General features: G+C 39.0%; 1 protein-coding gene and 1 long non-coding RNA gene across 10 annotated transcripts in view; one reads left to right on the forward strand and one right to left on the reverse strand.

The window, feature by feature from the left end:
* The window catches only part of SLC2A3 (solute carrier family 2 member 3), a 108739-nt gene that overhangs the window by 48306 nt on the left and 43334 nt on the right, over positions 1-17099 (reverse strand). The gene's annotated exons all lie outside the window — the stretch shown is intronic.
* On the forward strand, positions 27-9031 carry LOC112675395 (uncharacterized). Its single transcript, XR_004809723.2, has 4 exons — positions 27-217; positions 1671-1729; positions 2378-2544; positions 8623-9031. It is a non-coding gene; the product is annotated as an uncharacterized LOC112675395 (long non-coding RNA).

Raw genomic sequence — 17099 nt, forward strand, 5'->3', positions numbered from 1 at the left:
CGTTGGCTCAGAGCCGGCCACCAGGCCCCCCGCCCGCCCGCCTTTCCGCTCGGCGGCCCGCAGCGGCTAACAGGAACCGACACCCCATTGGCCAGAGAAAGCTGCAATTTCTAGGAACCGGAGGCATCTCTAGAGACATGCAAGAGTTTTGCCCCAAGGGCAGATGTTGTTCTCCACAGCTAATCCCCAAACATCCCTTTTAGCATCACTCAGTGGGGTCAGTCTGCTGCTGCTCCATTTGGCCCCGAACGCCATGCCTGTTTACCCTAGAGTCTAGTTTGGTTTTTCCTTTTTCCCTTACCTTATTTTCTCCCCTCTTCTCTTTTCTATGTACATCCCCCATTTCACATGTCACCTAGCCTTGGATCTTTACAAAATCATCATCTTCTTCTCCTTCTTCTTTTAAGATTTTATTTATTCATGAGAGACAGAGAGAGAGAGGCAGAGACACAGGCAGAGGGAGAAGCAGGCTCCTTGCTGGGAGCCAGATGCGGGACTCAGTCCCAGGATTCTGGGATCACCACCAGAGCCAAAGGCAGACACAACCACTAAGCCACCCAGGTGTCCCTACAAAATCCTCTTTATGCCCCTGCAATACCTTGATTATTTTTTAAACTCAATTTAATGTATAAAATATATAGAATTCATACATTTTAAGTGCATCTGACTGATCGTGACTTCTGACAGATATACACACTCATACAAATACCACCTTATAGATTTGCACCTCAGAAAGTTCCCTTAGCACCTTGATCCTTGCTGCAGTTACTCGGTCATTCTCCAGTCACACCTTATATTTATTCCATGGATTACATTTATTCAGTACCTTTTATGAAACAAACACTGATGTTGCAGAAGTAAGAAACTAGAGCAGCAGTTTATTTTTATATATATTTAAAAATATGTATCATATATATATGTGTATGTATACACGCACACACACACATACACACATACAAACCCCACATCTTCTTTATCCATTCATGTCGATGGACATCTGGACTTTTTCCACAGTTTGGCTGCACCAGCTTGCATTCCCACCAACAGTGTATGAGGGTTCCCCTTTCTCCATATCCTTGCCAACATCTGTCTTTTCCTGACTTCTTAATTTTAGCCATTCTGATCAGTGTGACCAGTGTGAAGTGGTATCTCACTGTGGTTTTGGTTTGTATTACCCTGATGCTGAGTGATGTGAAGCATTTTTTTCATGTGTCTGTTGGCCATTTGTATGTCTTTTTTGGAGAAATGTCTGTTCATGTTCATGTCTTCTGCCCATTTCTTGACTGGATTATTTGTTCTTTGGGTATTGAGTTTGCTAAATTCTTTACAGATTTTAGATACTAGCCCTTTATCTGATAAGACATTTGCAAATATCTTTCCCCATTTTGTAGGTTGTCTTTTGGTTTTGTCGACTGTTTACTTTGCTGTGCAAAAAGGTTTTTATCTTGATGAAGTCCTAATAGCTCATTTTTGCCTATTGTACTGCCCCTGACCAGCACAGTTTGAAAGGAGAAGCACATAAAATGTGACTCATGCTTTCTGCTCTCCCTCTACTTAGTATATATTTCTGATAATCTCTCCTTTTTAGACCCTCAGACAACTTGATCACCTGACTAAACTTTCCTGAGAAATAAATGATTTTTTTCCCTCTGTTTTCTTTTTTACCTAAGGAAGACTGAGGGTGAATATAACACACCAGACACAGAATTACTGCGGAGAAGAAAGCAAGGTGGGAATGTACTACATTAGGGAGAATTCTCCATAGGGCTGGGAGGGGGCATACCCTAGCAGTAGGGGGATCTGAGGCTCTGTTTCAAAACAAATCAAGTCTGGGAATACAGTTGTAAATGCTACTGGAAGGCTCCTTGGCTGGGGGACAGGAAGTAAGTCACTGGAATGGACTCATAAAAAAAAACAAAACAAAACATCATCAGGGACTACTGAGTTTAATGAGACATATTAGAAAAGACGGGGAAGTAGGCTACTGACAAGACATACAAAGGGTAGGGTGTACAGGGAAGGGTGAAGAATCAATCTAAGAAAAGCAGGCTATGGGCACCAAGATAAAAATTAAGAGAAGGAACAATAAAAACAAAGGTTTGTTGCAATGTTGATGTAAACCTGGCCCTCTTCCTCACCCAGTGACATAGGGTTTCTACTTCCTTTTACTGTCACATATTACTCAAGTCTAGAAACCAAGACAGCAGAATGAGGAGATGACCTCTAGATCCACATATTAGATGTTCAGGTCACAAAACCAAGACTCTTTGATAGGCTGTTAGAAACATTTCAACAAAAAGAATGTGTCTTCTAGTGAGCCCAGAATTCAGCCTGAGTTCGTTCTTTTATGTCTTTTTCTTTTTTATATATAATAAAGCAAGTAAAACTGTACAGTGTACAGTGAAGTGTACAGCTGGGTGAAGATTTACATCTGTATTCACCTGTATAACCACTACCCAGATCAAGATCTAGATTCTAGAACACTTCTAGCTCCCCAGAATGTTTCCTTGCATCTATTCCAGTCTATAACCTCCCTTCCCAGAGGTAACTATTATACTTACTTACATCATCATCATTGAATTTTCTTGTTCTTGATCCATATATAAATGGAGTCATATCATATAGTATGTACTCTTTTGTGCTGGATTTTCACTTAACATAGTGTTTGTGAGATGTACCTGGGTGGCTCAGTTGGTTAAGTGTGTACCTTTATTTTTTTATTTATTTTTTAAAAAGATTTATTTATTCATTCAGAGAGAGAGAGAGACAGGCAGAGACACAGGCAGAGGGAGAAGCAGGCTCCATGCAGGGAGCCCGACACGGGACTAGATCCCGGGTCTCCAGGATCACGCCCCGGGCTGCAGGCGGTGCCAAACCACTGTGCCACGGGGGCTGCCCAAGGTGTACCTTTAGCTCTGGCCATGATCTCAGGGTCCTGGGATCAAGCCCTGTGTCATTGGGCTCTCTGCTCAGCAGGGGAGCCTGCTTCTCCCTCTCCCTCTCCCTCTGCTGTATATTCTCTCGTGCTCACTCAGTCTCTCAGATAAATAAATATTTAAAAAAAACACACAACACACATAGTGTTTGTATTATATAGTGTGTATCAGTAGTTCATTCCTTGCTATTGCTGAGTAGTATTCCATTTGTGGATATGCCAAAATGTATTTATCCATTCTCCTTTTGATGAGCACATTACTGTTTCTAGTTTTGAGTTATCAAAAACATTCTTGGCATTTGCCGTACATATGAATTCTTTTCTCTTGGCTATATGCTTAGGAACGGGATTGCTGGGTTGCTATTTTTTGTCAATAAGTAATCATTCTAAATAAATAAAAACAAGTGATCTATATCATGTCTTAATGTATATGGCATTTTATTTTTTTTTTTTTTAAGATTTTTTTTTATTTATTCATGAGAGACACACAGAGAGAGGCCGAGACACAGGCAGAGGGAGAAGCCTGATGTGGGACTCGATCCTGGATCCCGGGATCACACCCTGGGCCAAGGGCAGATGCTCAACTGCTGAGCCACCCAGGCGTCCCTGTATATGGTATTTTAATAACAAAAATTTTATAAGCATTCTTTCAATTGATCTTTAAAACATTTTTGTGAAGTAGAGTAGATAATACTATCTTCTTTTTGCAGGTGTAGAAACTAAAACAAGGACAATTTAAATGTCCGATATAAAGCCATAAAATTAACGTATTCTGAATTAGAACTAGAAACCACATTTTCTGATTCCTAGTCAAATTCATTTTTCTTTTTATATTCCTTTTATTTCACTGGCCTCAAGTGAATGGAGAGGTCACCCAAATGTCTACTCTGCCCTGGACTGTCCCAGTTTTATTTTTTATTTTTTTATTTTATTATTTATTTATTTATTTATTTATTTATTTATTTATTTATTTATTTATTTGACTGTCCCAGTTTTAGCACTGAAAGTGCCTGGGCAAATGGGGATGGTTGGTCACTCTATAGAACAAAGAAAGTTGTCAAATGGATATCACAGCTTGCAAATGGGCAGGGAAAAAGAAAACATGTCTGAGTTAGCTCATTTGTCCTCTTTCATTCCCAAAGAAAAGATTTTTCTTTAAGGTTTTATTTATTTATTCATGAGAGACACAGAGAGATAGAGAGCAGAGACACAGGCAGAGGGAGAAGCAGGCTCCATGCAGGGAGCCCAACGTGGACTCAATCCGGGTCTCCAGGATCACGCCCTGGGCTGAAGCTGGTGCTAAACTGCTGAGCCACCCAAGCTGCCCAAGAAAAGATATTTTGAATACAATAGTAATGCAGTATCCACACATTTATGTCCTACATATTCAACTGTATTCTTTGACTTTGGAAATCATCTAGACTAATGCTACTCAAATGTGGCCCAAGGATCAGCAACATCATCTCATCATCAGCCTGTTAGAAACACAAATTCATACGTGTTCCACCTCTCCTTCCCCCCAGCCCCAGGACTACAGGATCCCAGTCTCTAAGGGTGGGGCTCAGGAATTTGTATCTAACAAGCTCTCCAGGTTAAGGTCAAGGGAAGCTATGGGAAAAGGGAGTTTTTAAAAGTTTGAGAAATGCTGATCTAGCCAATTTCCTTTCCAGATATAGGAATACCTATTTGGTTTTAAAGATCTCTGGGCAGAATGATTCCACTATCTCACTTTACTTTTGTAAAACAAATCCCATTGTTTGTAAAACCTTCTTTCTTTAAAGTTTTTTTTTTTTAGTATATGTGCTGCTGAAGCGAGCTCTAAAGTTTGCTTGTTTTTTTAAGATCCCCTTGGGGGGGCGGGGTACAGAGAGAGACAGACACAGAATCTCAAGCAGAAAATCTGCTGAATGCAGAGCTGGACATGGGGCTCAATCCCAGGACCCCGAGACCAAGAGATCAAGATCAGAGCCAGGGACACCTCGGTGGCTCAGTGGATTCAGTGGATGAGCATCTGCCTTTGGCTCAGGATGTGATCCCGGAGTCCCAGAATTGGATTGAGTCCTGCACTGGGCTCCACTGTGTGTGTGTGTGTGTGTGTGTGTGTGTGTGTGTGTGTGTTGCTTCTCCCTCTGCCTGTGTCTGTGTCTCTCATGAATAAATAAATAAAACATAAAAAAAAAAAAAAAAAAAAAAAAAAAAGACCGGGGCTGAAATCAAGAGTAGGATGCTTAACTGAGAAAGCCAACCAGGTGCCCCTGTAAAACCTTTCTTGCTTGTTAAATCTCTTATCTAATGTTCTGGTCCAACATGAGAGTGCACAGTATCATTAGTATTTTTTTGTCCTTTTCTAAGGCCATTCCAAGTGTTTTTCATTATCACTTAATGATCACTTAAGGTCCAGAATGAATCCTAGTGAAAAATTAGAGTACATCTAAAGAAAGACCTTGTGGTTCCAATGTGAGTATTCATGAATCTTTAAGAAAATCACTTTTCAAGTTATAACATTATCAGAGACTATTGCACATATAAGAATTATGAAGCCTAGAAACAGAGAAAGAAAGAATAGCTGAGTTGGATCACAGGTGAGGAATAAACAGATGACAGCTTGGCATAAATAGAAGGAATGTGCTGAGTGAGTATGCTAGCAGGGGCTGGGATCAGGCTCCCAGTTTGTTTCCTTAGGATTTTCAGTGACTTCACTGGAATCCATCTACATAGTTTGTTTCTACTCTGTTCCAGGACAGAAGATTGTCCTCAACTCCAATCCAGTTTCGCATTGTCCATCTATTCTAGGCTCCCTCTTCCTTCCATTTCCCCAGGGAGAGGTTGCTATGGAGATGAAATTATAGTAAGCCAGCTGGTAAGAAAAGCTGTGACAGAAGCAGAATGGGAGAGGGGGTAGAGGGAAAAATAAAAGATTAAGACAAAAGAAAAAGACACAGACACAGATGAGACTTGATACAGTCAGATGAGGAACTGCACAAGTGATAAGATGCCATCAACAACTTATAAAAATGAATGGGGACCTACTGCTCACAGTTACAGGCACACAGTAGAGGTTGTTCTAAGGCAACAGACATAAGCAAACCCAGGCACTTGAAATATGTAGAGACACAGGAGGAGAGATACACAGTCATCTCCAAATTGAACCAAACCATACAGGATTCTGGTGAAAACAGCTTCACACAGAACCTTGCTGAACAGCAGCAGTTCCAAGGAAGTGTTTGTTTATCCTCATATGCCTTCCTGAGTCATTCTTATTTCCAAGGAAGGGACTGGTGGGAGATTATACCGAGGATAACCTTACTTCAGTATTATTTTCCCTTCCTTTTTTTTGCTTGTGGTATTCTGAAAGGAACCTCCCAAAGACAACCAAAGGCTAGGATCTTTCCCTTAGATCTAAAACCCTTTTGGTTTCTTGACTATTCCTCCTTCCATCTTTTCAATATTTGTATCTCAAAATTTCTACAATTCCTTCTCTTTCTTGCTCTTTTTTCTTTTTCTCCCCCTATTTCTCCCAGGTTACAAGCCACCATCTTTTTTTTTTTTAATTTTAATTTTAATATTAATTTTTTATTTATTTATGATAGTCACACAGAGAGAGAGAGAGGGAGAGAGAGGCAGAGACATAGGCAGAGGGAGAAGCAGGCTCCATGCACCGGGAGCCCGATGTGGGATTCAATCCCGGGTCTCCAGGATCGCACTCTGGGCCAAAGGCAGGCGCTAAACCGCTGCGCCACCCAGGGATCCCTTTTTTTTTTTTTTTCAAAATTTTTTTTTACAAGCCACCATCTTAATGCTCCTTTTGTCTATCCCATTCTCTTTTCCAATAACTCTCTTTTCCTAAACTCAGGCTTATCTCCACACCCTGGCCAGAACCTTGGCTTCCTTCAATTCTATTCTCCATTTTCACCAATTAGCTGCATTCTTACTCATACCTCTCCATCTTTGGATAAGATAACATCTAATAAAAACACTAAGAAACAATGGTTTTCTGAATGCAGAAAATTTTTAATGAGCTTTTAAAAAGGCAATGTTGAGAAAAATGAAGATATATACATAAATATGTATCAAGAGAGTCTACAAAATGCACAGCACTCTACTGAATAATACAGAAGACCCAAAGTTTCTCGCCTCAAGTTGACTGCAATCTGGCTATGGAAGCAACAAGATAAAAAAAGTTCGAAGGAAATCAAAGTATTAAGAGATTCTGTTCATCTGGGAAGAACCCAGAAAGCCTTTATGAAGTTAGAATTTGGAATAGGTCTTGAAAGATGAGTAAGAGATGAAAGAAGAGAGAAGCAGAGATTACAGAAGGGCATTTCAGGAAAATGCAATGGCCTTGGCAAAGGTATGGCGGTAGGGAGTTTGGGCAGAAGGTCGACAAACAGTGCTTTTGACCAATTTAGCCGAAGAGCAGGGTGTCTACAGAAGTCTAGTGAGAGATAATGCTGGAAAAGCAAGTTTAGGCTATGCTGCTGCAGTCTTTGAATACCAGACATACTACTTTGACCATATGCCCTTAGGTGGAGAATGAAGTAAAATCTTCATTTTTTCCTTTTTCTACAGTACTGTTTGTCCTCCAGAGATACCAAACATGTCACTTTTATCTTAGATGCTTTGTCCCGTAAAATATGTTCTCTTCATTCTGAGTTTTTTCTAATTTCTTCTTTCCATTGCTTCTCTCAACTTGACCCCTGAACCCCAAACTCTGTTGTTTCATTTCACTATCCACTCCATTGGTTCAGTCAGAGGGCTTTCTGGATAGAAACCAACCTGGTGCGATGGTGGTGGAAAGCACTCTCTGCAAACAGTCTTCTTTCACTTCTACTTTTAGAACGAAGACAACATTGAAAATTAGAAAACTCAGGTAGCAGCTCAGACTATTGGTCCTGTCCTGCTGTGCTATACACTAGCTAGTCATTAGTTAAGTCATTCAACCTGTGTCTTGGTCAGCTCATGTTTTTTTTTTTTTTTTAAGATTTTATTTATTTATTCATGAGAGACACAGAGAGAGAGAGAGGTGCAGAGACACAGGCAGAGGGAGAAGCAGGCTCCATGCAGGGAGCCTGACGCGGGACCCGATCCGGGGTCTCCAGGATCGCGCCCTGGGCCAAAGGCAGGCGCCAAACCGCTGAGCCACCCAGGGATCCCCCCTCATGGTCTTAAGGCTGAAGAAGGACCTAGCTTTTTATTCTCTGCAACCTCAAGAGTACCACAAATATACTGCCTATACAAATACTTAGTGATTCATTACCCCAAGGAAGAAAGGTGGTAAATTATAGAAATATTTTGACTATTAATTAGGTATTCACTTATCATTCCTCTTTCAAATAGACACTTGAAATTTCCACATTTTTAGAAGCTTCCCTGGTTCATTTATGTGTCTGGTATATATAGACACATTCAATAAATATCTGAATGAATGAATTTCCAGCTCTAAACATAAAGATATAGAAGGAGGATTATTTTTGCCACCAGATTCTAAGTGGTAACACAGTTGTAATTTGAAAAATTAGAAGCATCTGAAAAGAACTATCTGGTGGTTGTTTTGGATATGGCCGAGGAAAGAATTTGCTTCCCTTTTTCTTTTTAGTTTCTATCCACCCTCACTCCTTTCAGGTACTTAGAGAATGAAGCTCTTTACTCCTGTCTCATTATTTCCTCTTTGATCTTGACACCTGCAGTCAATACCAAGCAATGAAACAGCCCCAGGAAGACTGGCGTGTTCCCACCGTGCAGGACGTGCAGTGAGCAGCATTCTTCTGTCTCCCACACCTCTAAGTACAAACAGTGACAAGACAGTGACTTCTGCCCCTGCCTGTCTCACTAGTAACAAACTAATGAACATTATGAGTATAGCTATATCCCAAAATAGCTGCATGCCTCACTGGGGCACCTGAAAGATAAGGAGAACAAAGCTTCCAGTTTAAGTTGTATTGTATTTATCTAACATTATGAGATGACAGAAGAAAAGCAGATTATTCCTCAAGAGACATGACCTTTTTACTGGGGAAGAGAAACTAAAGTGCAATGAGAAAACTGAGAGTATAATTTTCCTTTAAATAAAAAGTAAATAAAAATGCCCAAATTTGATCACTGCACACTTGTTAATTTTTTTTAATACTTGCTAATATTGTAAAAATTATGGAGACTGGGAGAGTGACAAAAAATTGTAGGGGCATCTGCTGGCTCACTTGTAAGCACGTGCCCCTTCCATCTTGGGGTCATGAGTTTGAGCTCCACGCTGGGTGTAGAGATTGCTAAAAAAACAAATTAATAAATTTAAAAAGAAAAACAAACAAACAAACAAAAAACAACTGGGAGCTATGAAAACTTTTTGAAGTGAGAAAAAGTACTGCTTAATTATTTTCCCATTAAATTCTAGAAAGATACTAATGGATGGTTGGCATGCAATAAAACGAAAGAGTAGGGCAGCCCCAGTGGCTCAGCAGTTTAGCGCCGCCTTCAGCCCGGGGCGCGATCATGGAGACCCAGGATCGAGTCCCACATGGGGCTCCCTGCATGGAGCCTGCTTCTTCCTCTGCCTGTGTCTCTACCTCTCTCTCTCTCTGTCTCTCATTAATAAATAAATAAAATGAAAGAAAAAAAAAAAAGGAAAGAGTAGTGATTAACTGGATGCAGAATTAATTCATGAAGTTTACATCGTGTCAGTTTTTCACCTAAGGTTTTACTAACCTTTTTCCCAATGAGGTTAGAAGAAAAAGTTCAGATTAAAAAAACCTAGTACTATTCTGGGCCAGACAATTCTTTGTTATTGGGGTTAGTCTTGTGCATTTAAGATATTAGCAGCATCCCTGGTCTCTACCCACTAGATGCCAGTAGCATTCTCTTTACCACAGTCACAGCAACCAAATATGTCTGCCAGATGTCTCTGGGGAACAAAATCACTGCAGAGTAAGAACCATTCTCTGAGGAAATCTCTAATGAGATCCCTAGGTAAAAGACTGCAATACTTCCCCTATATGGAACTCAACTATTTGGAAAACTACCTTATTTTGAATATAAGTTATGAAAAGCAAAGGAAAAAAAGAGATTTTCTCACTAGAGTGCAAAGCCTTCATAGGAGGGCTCTGTTGGCCCCTCTCAGACACCATACTTACTCTCTTTTTAAATTACTATAAAATATTCCCAACATACAATGCAAAATGTTAATATCGGATACAGAGCATAAATTTGTTTTCTGGTTTCCAAATTACCAACATATTGGAAGAAAATTAGAACTGATGTCTTATGGGGCAGCCCAGGTGGCTCAGCGGTGTAGCACCACCTTCAGCCCAGGGCGTGATCCTGGAGACTCAGGATCCAGTCCCACAGCAGGCTCCCTGCATGGAACCTGCTTCTCCCTCTGCCTGTGTCTCTGCCTCTCTGTCTCTCTCTCTCTTTCTCTCTCTGTGTCTCTCATAAATAAATACATTTTAAAAATCTTTTTTTTTTAAGGTTTTTATTTATTTATTCATAGAGACACAGAGAGAGAGAGAGGCGCAGACACACACAGGCAGAGGGAGAAGCAAGCTCCATGCAGAGAACCCGATGTGAGACTCGATCCTGGGTCTCCAGGATCACGCCCTGGGCTGCAGGCGGCGCTAAACCGCTGTGCCACTGGGGCTGCCCACATTTTAAAAATCTTAAAAAAACAAAACAAAACAAAACTGATGTCTTATGCCACAGGCAGGGGCCCTAACACACAAGAAAGGAAACAAATTATAAAAAGTGAACAAACATAGGTACACCTAGGTGGTTCAGTGGTTAAGTGTCTGCCTTCAGCTCAGGTCATGATCTTACGGTCCCTGGTCATGATCCTGGAGTCCTGGGATGGAGCCCCATGTCTTGCTCCCGGCTCAGTGGGGAGTCTGCTTCTCCCTCTCTCCCTCACCTCACTAGAGCTCTCTCTCACTCACTCGCTTTCTCTCCCTCTCAAATATATAAATAAAATCTTTTAAAGAAGTGAACATGTTTTTGGTAGAATGACAAATCAGAGGGATATTAGTCCTATCTTTGGGATATATTTCCAGATCACTTTAGCCATTGGCATCCTACTTTACAAAGATATGACCAAGATGATGAAGTACCTTGAAACAAAGTAATGAGAGCAGCTGAGGGAACTAGCATTATTTAGCTTAGAGGATGGAGAAGAAAATGGTAACTTCAAATATCTGATGTGCTTCCAAAATACATATATTTCAGTAACCCCAAATGGAAGTAGACATCACATTTATATTATATTTTAAATAAGTTCAATATCATAGAAAGGAGTTTCTAGTAATTAGAGCTATCTAAAATATAATGGGCTGCCATATAAGGTAATAAGCTTCTCACTGCTGACTTATCTCTTGATTTCCAGAATCATAAATTATTGCCTGTCTGCTATTTCTACTTCAAGGGCTAAAAGGCATATCAAACTAAGCATAGCCAAAACAGAAGTACTGGTTCCACTTCCAAATCCCCAGATCGTTTCTTTTCTTCCTTCCTTAGTATTATCCATCATATTAAAATTATCACTATTCATTCTTTGGCAAAAGCCAAAATGCTAGGAGCTCTTCCAGATTTCTCTTTCCCATACCTTGCACATTTAACACAGTAGCAAGTTTTTTTTTTTTTTTTTAAGATTTTATTTATTTATTCATGAGAGACACAGAGAGAGAGGCAGAGACACAGGAAGAGGGAGAAACAATCTCCCCACAAGAAGCCCGATGTGGGACTCGATCCCAGACCCCAGGATCACATCCTGAGCCAAAGGCAGAGCTCAATCACTGAGCCACCCAGGCATCCCAACACAGTAGCAAGTATTATTAGCTGTCAGTCCAAAATATACCCAGATATCTTCCATTCTCTACTGCCCTACCCTTGTCAAAACCATCATAATTTATCACTTGATCTATTGTAATAAGTCTTTCTCTTTTGAAAAATTTTATTTACTTTTTAAAAGTGATCTCAATTCCCAGCATGGGGCTCAAACTCACAATCCTGAGTTCAAGAGTCACATGTTTTACTAACTGAGCCAGCCTGGTACTCCTGCAGTCAGTCTTTTGATCAGTCTTACTGATTCAACCTTATTCTCCCAGAATTCATTCTTCAGAGAGTTATCAAAACTATATCTGGCCCCTAACTCTCTTTTCTGCCTTATTTCTACCACTATTCCCCTGATTCACTAAGCTCCAGCTGTATTGGGTCTTTTTCTGTCCCTCTATTATATTAATTTCATTTTTGCCACAGCGCCTGCCTGGAGATGTCTTCAATTCCTTCTTGTCATTCAGGTCTGAGCTCAAAGCCTGTTCTTCAGAGAGGCCTTCTTTGAGTAGACTATGTTGCTTTTCTACCCACCCATCATTTATCATATCTCCCTGTTTTAATTTTCCTCATAGCTCTTATCATTATCTGAAATTACATCCTTAGTTATTGTCTGTCCCCTTTCATCAGGGAACTTGCCTATCAATATTATTTGACCATACTCTTAATGTCTAGAAGGAACTTGATACATAGTAGATGCTCAATTAATATTTGTTGAATAAATGGATAATCAAATAATAATATAGATGAACTGAATTAACTTCTTACATTTGGTAGGAAATTGAATTGGATAATTACACATTACTGAGCTTTATTAATAACTCAGTGGGATTGAGGACTGGGAATTTATTTAATTAAGAAATTTTTATTTATTTGAGAGAGAGAGAGAGAGAGAGAGAAAACCAAGCAGAGGGAGGGGCAGAGCAAGAGGGAGAGAGAGAATCTCAAGCAGACTTTGCATGGAGTGTGGACTGTGTTGTGGGGCTCAATCCCATAACCCCAACATCACAACCTAAGGCAAAATCAAGAGTCAGATATTTAATCAACTGAGCCACTCAGGTGCCCCAATAACTGTGCATTTATAACAGTATCAATCCTCTCCCTAGTTCTTTTTTTTTTTTTTTTTCCTCTCCCTAGTTCTGTTCACTTTTTTCAGCACCCTGGATGTAGTATCGAGGAAGTCTAAACCAATCCTGGGGATTTTTCAGGTGAGTGAATCAGGACTACGGGGCAAGACTTAGGAATCTGGCATTTGAAGACATCTCCAGGCAGGCCTTGTGGCAGAAATGGAGAGATAGAAAAAATAATCAGACAACCAAGCAGTTATCTTCAGAGGGTTAAGTATAGGAAATGACATCTCTCTACAGGAGTATTGCTCAAGATATTAAGGTACAGAAAAAACACTTCATTCAGAGAAACAAAGCTTTGCCAGCCTTTTCAAACTCCAATATAATCCCTGTTTTCCTCATTTACCCAGATGACCAGACCACATGCTTTTTTAGAAAATGGATTTTGTTAATTGTCATTCCTTACCCTCACCTCACCCTTAATCCATTCACTCTAAAATCCTGCCTGTTTTAGAAATTTCTATCTTTTTCTCCATATCTTATCCTCACTATGGTCCAGGACACTGTTCCATCTATTATTCCCAGTTCTGCCTTAAAATTTTCACTTTCTGCTTGTCCTTTCCTGTGGCCAGTGGGATTCTAAAGTACCTCTATCCTAAAATACTTTCATTCTTCCTATACCTCAACTTTTCTAAAGTACTCTGTCAAGGTACACTGTTGAATTCCTCCAAAGAGTGATCTATACTCTCTGTTTCTATTTCTTTCCCTACAATCAGTATCAACTTATTTCAGAATAGCTAGTGGTCTGCATAGAAGTCCATACCTCTATATGAAATTACATACCTGCTACTCACAGTATCTTTGGTATGACTGGAATTTCATTTACTTTATGAAATAAGGTTATGGCCTATGCCTACATGCTTGGGAGAAGGTATAATTTCCCTAAAAAAAGTAGACATTCTTCCATTTGTTTTATTTATTTATTTATTTATTTTTCATTTCTTTACATTTTTTTACATTCTTCCATTTGAAGAGAAGTAGTAGGTCTATAAAATGAAACCAGAACTCTTATACATGTATATATAAGAAACTGGACCATGTTCCCTTAGACTGAGTTTGATGTGTTTGAGGACCCTCCCAAGAGGTACAAGGTTGGCCTCTGATACATGGAACTAGGCTAGGAGCTTCTCAGCAAGATAGGTCTTCCATGAACCACTTCACTGAAAGAGAAGTATCTATTACTCATAACTCATAACTCTTGTAATATTCTTTTTCTCTTATCTCCTGGTCTTTGGAAAATCTTGCAACAACATTCCAGGCTAATCTCGGTTGTATTAAGTATTGGAGTATAGAGACAGAATCAGAGAAAAAGAAAAGCATTCTGCCCTCCTTGTGCTTCTTCCTTGAGGTTACCAAGATGGTAGGTAGTCTTTAGCAATAATTTCCAAAGAAAAAATGTTTTTGCTTGAAGGTTCAAGCACTCCTCTCCACATTCCATTCCAACCTCTCTACTGAAGCTTCAGTTGCAAAAGACATAAATAACCTAACCTTCTTAGCTCTTGTCCAATGCAACCTCTTTTCATCATTTAAACTGTTAATGAGCCCCCCAATATCTCTCAGTTCCAATACAATTTTCTAGGTAGTCTTTACCTTTTCTGATTGTTTGTTCTACTTTTTTTCCTCTTGGTTCTTCTTCCTCAATGACTCTTAAACAACAGGTTCATCTTTGAACAGCTTCTCGTGTTCTCAACTTCTCTCACAGAAGGGACTTCAAAATTTGGTTTTCATTCCAAACATTCTTTTGAATTCCAGACCAAATTTATAATTACCTGCTATGAATCTCCCCCTGGATATCCTATAAGTACCTCAAGCTCAACATGCTCAAAACTCATCTTACAAATCTGCTTCTGCTTTTTCTCCCCTAATTGATTTCCCCCTTGGGTTAATGGGATTACTAATTACCTAGTTCCTAAACTAAGATTTCTGATGCTTCTATCTCCTTCACTTTCCAGCTGTCAAGTACTTTCAAATCCGCTTTCAAAAAATGTCCCTCAATACTGGACAAGATCAAATTTTATTTTGAAAATGGTGCTGTTTACAACTAGATATCCATTAATGTAAGAATGAAGTTGGGCCTCTTCCTTACACTATACATAAAAATTAACTCAAAATAGTTCACATATCTAAATGTAAACCTTTATGACCTGGGTCAGATGAAACTTTTTGTGATATAATATCAAAAGTACAGGTAAGGAAAGAAAAATGAAATAAATTGGACTTCATCAACATAAAAGTTTTGTGTTTGAAAGAATACCATCAAGAAAGGAAAAGAACAACCTATACAGTGTGAGAAAATATAATTCATATATCTGATAAAGAATATATCTAGAATATACAAGAATTTACAATGTGGGGGGCGGGGGTGCACCTGGATTGGTTCAGTTGGTTGAGCATCTGACTCTTGATCTCAGCTCAGGTCTTGACTCAGGGTTGTGAGTTCAAGCCTCATGTTGGGCTCCATGCCCAGCGTGGAGCCTACTTAAAAAAAAGAAAAACAAAACAGAATTTACAACTTGGGAAACCTGGCTGGCTCAGTCAGTAGAGCACACAACTTACGATCTTGGGATTGTGAGTTTGAACCCCACACTGAGCATAGACCTCAGGAAAGAGAAAGAAAGAAAAAACAGAAAAAAAAGGAAAGAAAAAGGAGAAAGAAAGGAAGAAAGAAAGAAGAGGGAGGGAGGGAGGAAGAAAGAAAAAGAATTTACAACTTAACAAAAAGATAATCCAATTAAAAAATGGGCTAAGTACTAGAATAGACATGTCTCCAAAGAAGATACACAAATGGCCAATAAGGAAAAAACATCTTTAGTCTTTGAGGAAATGCAAATTGAACTCATACGCAGATGCCAATTAACATGCACTAGAATAGCTGTAATAAAAAAGACAAAATAATAATTATTGTTCCAAAGATAAGGAGAAATGAGAACCTCACAATTGCTGGTGGGTATGTAAAATGGTGTGGTGCTTTGGAAAATAGTTAAATAGAGTTACTATATGACCTAGCAACTTCACTCCAATATATATGTTCAAGGGAACCGAAAACCTATGTCTACATAAAAACATACACAAGAATATTCATAACAGCATATATTCATTATAGTAAAAAATGGAAGAAACCCAAATGTTCATTTAGTGATCAATGCATAAATGAAAGCAGTATAAGCATCATATAATTAAATATTATTTATTCATAGAAGTAATGAAGTACATGTTATATAACATGGATGAATCCTGAAACATCACGCTAAGTAAAAGAGGCCAGTCACAAAGGTCATGCATTTTATGATTCCCTTCATGAAATGTCCAAAATAGGCAAATCCATAGAGACACAAAGTAGTTTAGTGGTTGCCAGGGGCTGAGGCTGAGAGAGGTTAAAGAGGAATGCAGAAAGACTGCTAATGATCATGGGGCTTCTTTTAGGGATAAAATGTTCTAAAATTGATTAATAGTTACATATCTCTGTGAATATACTAAAAGCCCTTGAATTGTAACACTTTAAGTAGGAGAATTATATGGTAGGAACTCTATGTCAATAAAACTGCTACATTAAAAAAAAAAGAGTCCCTCAAATCCATCTTCTATTCCCCATGCTCATAGTCACTGCTTAATATGCAGTGAATATTAACTAGTCTCAGCTTCCTCACTTTTCTTAGTATAATCTTAAACCTCACATCACTATAGTTGCCTTTTTAAAAGATTTTATTTATTTATTTATTTATTGAGAGAGAGAGAAAGAGAGAGAGAGAGCAAGCTAGAGAGCTTGGGGGTAAGGAGGAACAAAGCAGACTCAGAGCTAAGTACAGAGCCTCACTCAGGACTTGATCCCATGACCCTGAGATCATGATCTGAGCCAAAGTCAAGTGTCAGACACTTAACCCATTGAGCTACCCAGGTGCCCCTATAGTTGCTTTTTGAAATACAGATCTATTCTAAGCAAAATATGTAACATGCAAATTATAAAGGATAAACCTTATAAATATGACCACATAAAATCAAAACTTTCTATTGTGATAAAACATCACTAAATTTTAAAAAATTGGCAAAGAAGTGTGCAACTCATAGGACAAAGGCTTAATTTTCATAATATACAAAGACATCTTTCAGAGCAATAAAAAAAAGTGAACAATAAAAGACAATAATAGCCTAGCACAGGAACAAGCATTCCTACGGGAAGAATTAGTAATGGCCAAAACAAAAAAGACATCCAAATTTAGTAACAAAAC

Source organism: Canis lupus, chromosome 27, assembly GCF_003254725.2.
Source record: "Canis lupus dingo isolate Sandy chromosome 27, ASM325472v2, whole genome shotgun sequence".
NCBI classification, from domain to species: Eukaryota; Metazoa; Chordata; class Mammalia; order Carnivora; family Canidae; genus Canis; species Canis lupus.